Genomic DNA, 12,186 nt, shown 5'->3' with positions numbered 1-12,186 from the left:
ATTTCAATTGTGTCTGACTCTTTGCAACCCTATAGACCACCAGACCCCTCTGAACATGGGATTCTCCAGGCAAAATACTGGAGTGGGTTGCCATGCCCTTCTCCAAAGGATCTTCCCAAGCCAGGGACTGAACCTATGTCTCTCAGTTTCCTGCACTGGAGGCAGGTTCTTTACCACTAGTGCCAGCCAATGATTTATTTACCTCCCTGGGTTTTAGTTGACAACTTTTGTGAGAGGTTAAAAGTGACCTCTTTAACAGCAGTTGCTTTATTAAACTGTTATCTTTTGTATGTTTCAGAAAGTTGTTATAGATGTTTGAAACTTTAGAACCACAAAAATGGATAAAATTGTCTTGCAATTTGTGATGGATAAAATGTAACAGTATGTTTATGATTTCTCTTTAGGAATTTTTCAAATAGAAACTAATTGCAGCATTTCCAGTTGACCAGCATTCATAGGGTAAGATTAATATTCTGAATTGTGAACACATGGTAAAGATAATTACTTTTACATTGGTAGCTTGGGGCAAATAAGTACTGAATACTTAGTATGTAAAAAAGATTACTATTCTTACAGATGTTTTGAGTAAAATCCTTTTGATGTTTTAAAACCAATTAAACAGAAAATTAAATCTGTATGCATTTTGGTAAAATATCATCTTCCTATCCTTTGTTTATTTTGTATGTAGGAAAGGATATGTGTGTATGTATGTGTTAGATATTTGTAATTTTTTAACGTTAAAGATCTAAAGAATATAATGAATGTTTATGAGAAGCTTAGACTCCATGACTCCCTGTCTCTATTTTCCTGATTTTTGTTTAAGGTAGCATTTCTAATGCATAGAATTGGTTTGTTTGGTATGTTTCCATAATAAAAAGATGGCCTTGCCTTCCTCGAGTAGGCAAGTCAGAAGTAAACAAGTCCCATCTCCTGTTGCTTCCTGCAAGCATCATTTATCTTTTGTAATTGTGGAAGTTTAATCTTGAATTAGCTCTGTGGCAGAGCTTTTGACTTGGACATAATGAATGATTAATTTTTATGTGTTAAATTGCGTGGCTCTCCAGTGTTCTGAATATGGCATATGTCTTAAAGCTGTGTCACCCAGCTCTGAACATAGTCCCAGTAAAGCAGTGCTTGAGGACAGTGGACCTGTCTCCTACTGTTTTCTGATCATCCTTCTTTTTCAGATGAAGGTAGACACTTGGACTTCTTGAGTATATCCACATTTTGCTGTTGAATTATCGAGGTCAGTATGAATTCTGAAAAGCTAATAACAGATCAGCCACTTCTCTTCTTGTGACTCTTCAGTGGCTTTTCTACCACTCCTATACTACTTGTTATCTGAACTGTTTATCTTGCCTGCAGGTCTCTGTTACTCTTAACTTTCCCCAGGCTTCTGACACTGAGGCCAAGTGTCCTCCCTTCTGATCTGCACACATCCTAAGCTTCTTGCGCCTTCTACTTAGATGATCTCCCCCAATATCATCACATGGTTGGCTCCATTCTCATCTACATTTTAGTGGTAGTCCCTCTAAAGAGAGAGGCCTGCCCTGACTCCCTGGTCTAAAGTAGCTATGTCTTCTTCGTAGCTTTTCTGATTTTATCATGTACATGTATCTAATCTGTCTCTCCTTACTACACAGTAAGGTCCCTGGGAGCCAGGATCTTGTCCATCTTGCACATTTCTGTATTTCCCTAACACTTAGAACTCTGTCTGGCGCGTAGTAGATGTTCTAAATATTTGTTGCATAACAGACTAAAATCCTGACCTCTCTTTGACAAGCACTGCTTTACTATTCTCTGTAATGTTTCACCCATTCTCTTTGGGTATTTTGTTTGTGTAGAACCAAATGCACTGCTTATTTTTGGCCACCATCCTACTCATTTTGGCACTGAAATGACAGTATAAGATGGTGTTGCTAACTTTCAACTATGCATGTCATCTCTCCACAATAGGATTTTAAATCCCATGAGAGCAGAAACAAGGCCTCGTGTTTCCTTGGTATACCTTTGTAAAGTCCTAAACTCCATGATTGAATGCATGTAAATGTTAACTTTAGAGAAAGGGTTAAGACCAAAACATAATTCTGGTTTGTGTGTCCTAGAGTGGGGGGGGGGGGAACTCATTTTGATTTATGGTTTAAAATATTTATAACATAGAAATATTCTGGACTATTTTTTCAGCTTCATGTTCTAAAACTGTTTAAGAAAGCCTATTATTACTTAGGCTAGGTGACTAGAAGCAATGCTCTCAACTTCAGTTCTTTTCACGTTAGGCAATAAACCCATGTTGTACTACTCTGTGACCCTAGAGAAGCTACTTAAACACCTCTGAAATTTAGTTTCTTTATTTGTAAAGAGTTAGACTCTGATCTCTATGGTTTCTTCTTGGGTTAAATAGTCCGTATGATTCTGCTCCTGTGAAAGGTAGGTCACCTGTGCAAGAATTAGAAGGAAATGGACTGATGCCTGCTGTTGTCATTTAAAAGGAGAGCATGTGTGATTCCCGAGGGACTGCACAGGGACTGAGTTTGGCTCAGCTTTGTGGTTTGCTGACCCTGGGATGATGAGAGGGGGTCAGGAAAACAGTTTTATAAACAATGAAGATGGTAGAGAAGGGTTTGAGGTTGCTGTCTATTTACACATTCTAGGAATTGTGTAGCCACTGGCGGCTTATGCTCTACTGTTAATGAGATAGTAATAGGGCTGCAGCTTCTCTTCATTTTATTCTAGATGATTTGGTAGCTTACGTAAAGCATCAAAGAATTGAGAGGTCTTTTTCTGAAAGCACAATTACGATGTAAATTAAATACATGATGTATTTCATAACCATGAGAAACAAGAAGTGAAGCAATGTTCCTTAAATTTCCACAACTCTGATTTAATTAGGATTTCCAGAGATGGTCACATGCTGTCAATTGTCATATTCAGTAACTTTCTCTTGGGGCTTCAGATGATTAGGGTAATTTTTCTAGTATTTAGCATATGATTTGATTGTTTCACAGATCCCTTACCACTCTACAGCTTTGGATAAGGAGCTGCAGAATGACAGTTACCCGTTACTATTCTCCTTTGGTTTCTCTGTTTTGACTATGACGTCAGATCCTTTGATTTCTGTGCTCCAGAAACACTATGCTGCTCTTTCACCTGCTTCTCTATCCACCTTTACTCTTGGCCCTTCCTCATCTGATATGTTACAAAGGAGAGAGAGATTCTAGTCTTATTTCACCAAATTCTTCCAATGAATTCATTTCTTTGGCACTATCTGCTACTTAAATGCTCAGGACTTCCCGTGGTGGGTTAAAGATGGCTGCAAATACTTTGTGATTTTTTTTCCCATCAAGAGATGGAGTCTATTTCCTGTCCTTTTAAATCTGGGCTGGCCCTGTTATTTTTTCTGACCTGTCACATGTGGCAGAAATCATATGGGGTAAGGCTGGGCCTTAAAGGGCTTTGTGACTTCTGCTTTTGTGTGCTTATAATTTTCTTAGTTAGAACTCAGCCACCTTGCTGTGAGAAAGTCTAAACAGCCATGTGAAGGAGTGGCAAGGCCCCTGGTCAGTAGCTGAAGCTGAGGTCCAGGCCAAGCAGCCAGCCAGAACACCAGCCCTGTGACTGAGGCAGCTTGGACCTTCCAGCCATCCCAATGTTCGAGCCAACACCATGCAAAACAGAACTGCCTCTTCATCCTAAAGAATCATCTGAAATGATGAATGGTTATTTCAGCTGCTAAGTTTTGGGCTGGTTTGTTACATAGCAATAAAGAACCAAAATAAAAATTGGTACCTAGAAGCGAGGTGTTGCCACAACAAAACATCTGGCATTGGCTTTGAGACCAGGTAGCAGTGAACCTGAAGGGGAAGTAAGAAGATTATTAATGGTGGCTGGAAGGGCAGAAAGGAAATTTCTACTGGAGGGTATAAAACAGTACCCTTGTTATGTATTGGCAGAAAACTTGACGAGACTGACACAGTAATATGGAATATAGAAAATGAACCTAATCGATTTGTATATCTAGCTTAGATTTTCCTTCAGAATGTTGGAAGTACTAATTGACTTCTTAAAAACGTTTATGACTAAAGTAAGAGAGAGATTAATTATAGAAGAAACAGTTCAGATTTTAAGTAGACTTTTAGAGGACATATTTCCAATTCAGAATTTTCTGGGGTCATGAATAAAACTGTTTCTTAATTCATAGCTTCTCTTCCAAGCAAAAGGTACTCAAAGATGAGATCCAGAGCAGTGCTAGTGCAGTAAAACTTGGTCTTAAGGTAGGAATCTTAAGGCCAGGGCACAGGGATAGGGCCCTGTACTAAGACTTTAGAAAGATTTAAGGCAGTACCTCTTCTCAGCTAGGTAGCAAGGCTTCTAAGAATCTTAAGGGTGTTGTCCCATAGTATTCCGAACATAATTTAGATGACAAGATCCTGGACTTTAAGCCTGAACTTGATGCCATAGTGGAATAAAACTTTGGGCGGAGGGCAGGACTAGGGAGAGGGTGAGGCTTTCATGTGAGAGGAATGTAAATCATTTGTGGGTAGAGAGTAGACTGATGGCTGCACATTCTTTGCCGTTCTTCCACTGAGAGGAGGCATTTATTCCCGAATAAATCTGGGCTGGTACTTGACTCCTTTGGCCAATAGTGTATGCTGGGCATGACACCGTGATTTGAGAGCTATGCCATAAAAGAACTGCAGTTTTCACCTCTCTGTTTGGAAAGCACCATCATAGAACCCAGGCACCATGCTGAGTGAGGACACTCGAACAACCACAGGAAGTCTCACATGAAGTTCCAGTCAGCACCAAGTACCAGCCTGATGAATAAGGACATTTTGAACCTTCCAGCCATCTCTGTGCCAGCCAACTCCAGGAAGTGAAAGAACCACCCACAGAATCACAAGAAATAAACTTATTTTTAAGCCACTAAGGTTTGGAATGTACAGACTAACTAGCCAAATTCCTTCCCATCTATATGCTTCCAAGATCTTGCTTCTCCAAGGAGAGGCTTAATCCCTTAGATACATCCTGCCTAACATGTGAACATTATACTCTTCTGCCCTATGCATTTTTGTACATTCAGTTATTTATTGTACAAATACTTACTGTACACCATGTGCTAGAAACTGTGGAAGATCCTATAATGCCGTAGGATCAGAATCAGAATTCTTTTGACCCTGCTTGTCCATGGTCCTCTTTTAGGATATTTGATGTTGCTAAGCGGTGTTGAATTTTCATATACAGTGACTATTTTATTCACTGCTTCTTTTCAAATATATTGCAAAGGTTTTCAGTATTATTTCTGGCCCACATGATTGAAATAATTGTTCAGCTGCCCCCCTGTTTCTAACCCCTCGACCTTAAATCCATACTGCAGATCTCTGTAGCTCAGTGACTCATTGTTCCCCCCTCTCACCTGAAGGTTCCTGTGGTTGATGGTAGCTGTTACTTTGTAGTCTTTGGGGAGAGGGAGCACTCTAGACATCTGAAACTTCCAGGAAGACTTAAAAGATAGGGAATGTCCCCAGTTATTTTGTTGCCAGTCTATCTTGTGAGCTCTCTCCTCTGACCTCACTTCCACCAACTTTAAGAGTGGCATCTGGGTTTAAGTTTCTTATAAAAGTGCTCCAGGTGGTTCTAATGTGAAACCAAAGTTGAGAACCACTGTCTTAGATTGGTGATTCTCAAAAAGTAGTCTTATACCAGTAGCATCAACATTACTTAGGAATTTGTTAAAAATACACATTCCTGGGGCCTACTGCAGACCTAATGAATCAGAAACTCCGAGAGTGGGGTTTATCATGTGATTTAACAAGCTCTCCAGTGATTTATGAGCATTAGTATTAGAGAAACACTTTACTAGATGAATCCTGTAGTTCCCTTCTAGATCACAAAACTAGTGTCTGGCTAGTGATTCTTCAAGTGCTTGAGAAATGCTAAATAATTGTCATCAGACCTCTGAAGAGTGGTTCAGAGGATTATTTAGTATAAAGCAAAGGAGCAAGTGAGTCCTGGACACTAATGCATTGTTTCCCAGGGTGAATTTACATTTCAGCTGAAGATACGTTAGACCCAAGAAACATCTTGATGAGAAGAGTAGGACTAAGTATTTTGAAAGACTATAAAGTGATTTTTTAAGTTAATAATCAGTGAGAGTAGTGTACAGAAACCCCATTTTGATTTGTTTGGCTATGTCCCTGCCTGGAGCCAGAGACAGAGATCTTTGAAGTAGCGTCCAGTTCTCAGCATAGAATGACTCTAAATACCATCTGATCATCATTTGTTTATTTTTTCACTGGTTATTTTGGAAATGCTTTCAAAGTAAAATTAGGACTAGTGGGAAGTAAAGACTGTCTAACTTGAATGTTGTTGTTCCAGTCTTAGAGACTTCGGGGTGAGATTGTCAAATGAATTCATGTGCTTTGAAAAGCTTTTATGATTTTTTAATGAGGTTTAAAAGCTAAAGGAATGGGATTAAGACCATAAAATCCTTTACTTTTAACATTGTTTCTTTGAATTGATTTAGTGCATTTGTATATTAGAAATAGAGATCTGATTTGGATTGAATCCTCATTGTTTGCAAAAATATGGTCTGGAAAAAATTTCCTGGACACACAAACAGTATTCAACTTTGTAATGACAAAGGACAGCTATGTTCTAACTCTCCACTTAAGCACTTCAATTAGAAAAATTAACATCATTTAATATATAGGAATGCTTGAGACTTCATACAGCATTAAATGCAGATGCTATATATTTATATAAACTCTTAAATAGTTCAGTGGAACGTGTTTAGTAGAAAAAGTTTAGCTGAGAAAGCAGATTATATAGTATGTAACTGGAGACATTGCAGAAAGCTATACATTTATAGCCTGGTCTTTCCAAAGATTAAAATGGAGCCCACTTACAGTGCAAATGTTGGTTGAAGTTGATGTCTTAGTCCCTTCAGGCTGCTATACAGCAAACTACCGCAACAAACATTTATTTCTCAAAGTTTCTGGAGGCTGGGAAGTGTAAGATCAGCAGACTCAGTGTCTGATGAGAGCTCACTTCCTAGTCGGTAGATAGCCACATTCTTTCTGTTTCCTCACAAAGTGGAGGGGGCAAGAGAGCTCTCTGGGGACCCTCTATAAGGGCACCAATCCCATTCATTACAGCAGCATCCTTGTGACCTACCCGCCAAGGTCCCACCTCCTAATCCTATCATGTTGGAGCATTAGGATTTCAAAATACATATTTTTCAGGGACACAATATTCAGTCCATTGTAGTTAAATGGAAAGAGTTAAATATTCAACTTTTTCTTAGCTTTTGAAAGAACTGAGATTGGCATAGTTAAGTGGATTGAGTGGCCTAGACAATGTGGTCTGGTGTGGATGAGCCTTGAGATTTTATCCTGAGAACCTAGGTTCTAGTTGTAACTATTTCTTGCTGTTGTCACCTTGGACAGTCCATTGGATAACACCTTGGATAACACCTTTCAGTTCAGTTCAGTCGCTCAGTCATGTCCGACTCTTTGCGACCCCATGAATCGCAGCACGCCAGGCCTCCCTGTCCATCACCAACTCCGGAGTTCACTCAGACTCACATCCATCGAGTCAGTGATGCCATCCAGCCATCTCATCTTCTGGCATCCCCTTCTCCTCCTGACCCCAATCCCTCCCAGCATCAGAGTCTTTTCCAATGAGTCAGCTCTTCATATGAGGTAGCCAAAGTACTGGAGTTTCAGCTTCAGCATCATTCCCTCCAAAGAAATCCCAGGGCTGATCTCCTTCAGAATGGACTGGTTGGATCTCCTTGCAGTCCAAGGGACTCTCAAGAGTCTTCTCCAACACCACAGTTCAAAAGCATCAATTCTTCGGCACTCAGCCTTCTTCACAGTCCAACTCTCACATCCATACATGGCCACAGGAAAAACCATAGCCTTGACTAGACGGACCTTTGTTGGCAAAGTAATGTCTCTGCTTTTGAATACGCTATCTAGGTTGGTCATAACTTTCCTTCCAAGGAGTAAGCGTCTTTTAATTTCATGGCTGCAATCACCATCTGCAGCGATTTTGGAGCCCAAAAAAATAAAGTCTGACACTGTTTCCACTGTTTCCCCATCTATTTCCCATGAAGTGGTGGGACTGGATGCCATGATCTTCATTTTCTGAATGTTGAGCTTTAAGCCAACTTTTACATTCTCCACTTTGACTTTCATCAAGAGGCTTTTTAGTTCCTCCTCGCTTTCTGCCATAAGGGTGGTGTCATCTGCATATCTGAGGTTATTGATATTTCTCCCAGCAATCTTGATTCCAGCTTGTGTTTCTTCCAGTCCAGCGTTTCTCATGATGTACTCTGCATAGAAGTTAAGTAAGCAGGGTGACAATATACAGCCTTGACATACTCCTTTTCCTATTTGGAACCAGTCTGTTGTTCCATGTCCAGTTCTAACTGTTGCTTCCTGACCTACATACAGATTTCTCAAGAGGCAGATCAGGTGGTCTGGTATTCCCATCTCTTTCAGAATTTTCCACAGTTTATTGTGATCCACACAGTCAAAGGCTTTGGCATAGTCAATAAAGCAGAAATAGATGTTTTTCTGGAACTCTCTTGCTTTTTCCAGCCGATGTTGGCAATTTGATCTCTGGTTCCTCTTCCTTTTCTAAAACCAGCTTGAACATCAGGAAGTTCAGGGTTCATGTATTGCTGAAGCCTGGCTTGGAGAATTTTGAGCATTACTTTACTAGCATGTGAGATGAGTGCAGTAGTGTGGTAGTTTGAGCATTCTTTGGCATTGCCTTTCTTTGAGATTGAAATGAAAACTGACCTTTTCCATTCCTGTGGCCACTGCTGAGTTTTCCAAATTTGCTGGCATATTGAGTGCAGCACTTTCACAGCATCATCTTTCAGGATTTGAAAGAGCTCAACTGGAATTCCATCACCTCCACTAGCTTCGTTCGTAGTGATGCTTTCTAAGGCCCACTGGACTTCACATTCCAGGATGTCTGGCTCTAGGTCAGTGATCACACCATTGTGAGCCTGCCTTATTTTCCATGTTTGTAAAATGTAACGAATCATACTTATTATAATGGTTTATTGTAGGTGTAAAACTAATGTAAGTGAAAGTGCTTTGACAGTAAGAAAACTGATATTAGATTATTAATAACAGATATTTATTTGTTCTCTTATTGATGAGGAACTTATCCAAGGAAGGCTACATTAGATGATTAGAGGAAAAGTTTATAATTCTTAAAAAGATGAACAGGAAAAATGATTTACAAATAATTTAGAATAAATGTCACAAATTTGTAGTGAATTGTGGTCCTCTAACAAGTTAGTTATAGTAATCTCTCATTCTGATTATTTTAAAACCATTACTGTAGTTGGAAGTTTGTGATTCTGTTTTTTTCTTCTTATATCGAAAGTAGAAAATGTTTTTGCAGTCTTTAGGGAAATTGTGTTGTATAGTGAGTATCGTGATGTCTGGGCAGCATTTTAGAATTACGCAATAAATTCTCTCCTGGCACATTACAGCTGCAATGCAGTGGAACAATATGTAAAATGTTTAACACATCAAATGTCTTTATCGTGCTTACTACACATAAATGCAGTTGTCTGTTATATGTTGTCAGACTTTTAAAAATGAATTGTGAATAAGAAACTCATACTCCAGTGGTGCTAAGTATGAGTTAATACACAGTTGGGTTGTCACACACTAACTGTACTTTCTGGCCTGAAAAATAATTTGGTCCTGGGTAGTAGTTATAAAGAAGCTTTTACACATGGATTGGTAAATCCAAAGTAAATTTCAGACACGCTAACTTTTTGATCTTTGAAAATGACAAGGTTACAAGAGTATTGCTAAAAGTACTTAAGTATAATTTGGGGTCAGTACTCTGAGCTGGATTTCGAGTATTTAATAAACCAGAAAAAGGATTGTATATTCCAGGCAAATATATAAGCCTTCTCAGCAACTTTTCAGAGGATACATCGGCACTAAAAAATACAGTTTTCACACCCAACTAAAAAAAATTTTGTATGTTTTAAAATGTTACATTTCAAATGAATCAGTATATGTATAATTTAAATTATTAAAAATGATTGAAATAGATGCTAAGAATGGCTTTTATTAACTTACTGTGTACAAAACAAAAACCTATTAATGTAAAGGATAGCTACATTTAATAATATAATTTCAGAGAATTTCAGTCTTTTTTCTGAGCTGTGTAAGTTATTAACTTGTAACTATATTTAATGAATCAGTAGGCTGAATTTTAAGAGCACTGAGTCTCATTTGGATAGATGTGTGATAAAGTGCAGAAATTATATGATTTGACAGGCCATCTGATGAATGCAAATAAGACCAACTGAATGAGCAAAATTAGAGTATGTAGATTGCCTGGAAAAAGCTGAGTGTTCACCCAAGTGTTATAGCTATGGCACTTTAAAATATGTTATTAATAACATGTAAATTTCTGTAGAAACATCTCTATAAATTAAGGTCAGAGGCCATATGTGATCTGGTCTGTGGATGGGGTCTTTTATAAGTAGCTTTGCCAGAATGTCCTCCAGTGTGAAAAGTAAACTGAACTATGAAAATCCACTTGCCATGTCTTATGATGGAGAGGGTCTCTAAAGACAGTATCTCCAATTTTGTTTGTTTGAATGATCACAGCTATTTCAAGATACCTATACTTTCTCTTAGAATGAAGACAATCACAGAGATGGTGTATCTAAGAAATTTCAAAAGGTGTAGGCCTCCTGATTGAAGTACAGTCAACTTACTGGATTCCTTTTTTTTCATTATAGTAAGTATAAACATTTAAAGTACATTGTTTTGGCCAATGTTGACTTGTATTCTTTGTTGAATAAATATTTGCTCTCTGTCAAATACCCTTATTGTTAAAGCTGTTTCTATTATTCTGTAGTTTATTGTGTAGCTTTAATGAATTTAACTCTGAGGATCTTTGAAAGGACAAATAAAGCTATAGACTTTGAGCTGGCAGAGCCCTTAGAGATGATCTCTTTCACTTTCTTTATCCATTACAAGAAATTCCTTCACAACATCCTTGACAGATGGTCATCTTATTTAGCTCAGTCCTGGTAGGGAGAAGGGCCTAAACTATTTCACAGAACTATTTCTGTGGGCGTCCCGATACAAATTAAATCAAAATACCACTTTCTAAAATGTGCACCCTCTTAGTTCTGCCTCGGGAAGAAATCCACTTATTCTTTAATCCAAGAGGTAATCCTTCAAAAAGGTAAGGATGAATTCTTAGATTCCCCTAGTCATCTTTTATCTCAGCTGAATAGCATCAATTTCCTGTCTTCCTCCAAGAGAAATGGTTCGTAGACAAGTAGCTCCTGATTATTTCACTGTCCAGTTAGTCTTTAACCTGTGACTCAATGTTGGGTTCCAGGTGTGATCTCACCAGGCAGGCACAGAAGGACTGTTGCCCCTTTATCTGAGTTCATGAATTAATATGGCCACAGATTACCGTCATGTTATAGCTATATGGAGCATAATAGCTATGACACAGTTAGCTTAAAGCATGCATTCATGTCAACTAAAATCCTTAAGTATTTTTCCCATGTTCACCCAGCAGTGTCTTCTGCCATCCTTCCCTCCCATCATATTTATGGTATTTTGGGGTCCGAGTCCAGACTTTCTCTCTGTTGCCTATATTCCTCTTGTTTTGGGTTTTTGTCATGTCTTGACACAATTATAATTAACTGCAGTTGAGTGAGGCAGAAAGGGAGAAGTTGAGAGTTAGAAAGAGACCCACTAAACCAGAGTAAAGGAGGGAAGCCCTGGAGAGTTATTTAATCAAGTCGTGAGTCCTAAGAGGAAGTTGAACCCATATAGTATGATGTTGCCTAGAAAGGATGCAGGTGGAAACTCGTGCTGCAGGCCAGTAGTTAAAATCAGACCCTGGGACGCCCTAGCAAGGGGGGAGAGCATGAAGGCATAGGGTTCAGAGTCAGATGGCCCATTATATGTTAAGGCTGACCAGCAAAAGAAAAGACGCTTATTCACAGGTACTAGAGCCTCTGTAATGGGATTTTAGGGTTCAAGGCAGGATACCAGTCCCTCAGAGGAAGACTAATGAGAGCAAAAAAGTTTTTATTGGTGATGCTACCAGGACTAGGGTATCTAGAGAGAGAAACTCAGACCCAGGGAAGACGGTAAGACTTTAGACTCAAAA

The 12,186-nt window shown here is 38.9% G+C and overlaps 1 protein-coding gene across 9 annotated transcripts in view; it reads left to right on the top strand.

Annotated features, from left to right (window-relative positions):
• The window catches only part of LRRC8B (leucine rich repeat containing 8 VRAC subunit B), a 77,587-nt gene that overhangs the window by 50,750 nt on the left and 14,651 nt on the right, over positions 1 to 12,186 (top strand). For 5 of the 9 annotated variants that reach the window (XM_010803345.4, XM_010803346.4, XM_059885094.1 and 2 more), the window contains 3 exons: positions 405 to 459; positions 1,188 to 1,246; positions 10,686 to 10,788. The gene's annotated coding sequence lies outside the window, so the exon portion shown is untranslated. The remainder of the gene's footprint in view (positions 1 to 404; positions 460 to 1,187; positions 1,247 to 10,685; positions 10,789 to 12,186) is intronic. The other 4 variants (XM_002686261.7, XM_010803347.4, XM_059885096.1 and 1 more) reach the window with 1 other exon arrangement.

This window comes from Bos taurus, chromosome 3 (genome assembly GCF_002263795.3).
Source record: "Bos taurus isolate L1 Dominette 01449 registration number 42190680 breed Hereford chromosome 3, ARS-UCD2.0, whole genome shotgun sequence".
NCBI classification, from domain to species: Eukaryota; Metazoa; Chordata; class Mammalia; order Artiodactyla; family Bovidae; genus Bos; species Bos taurus.
This window is presented reverse-complemented; position numbering and strand designations above follow the sequence as displayed.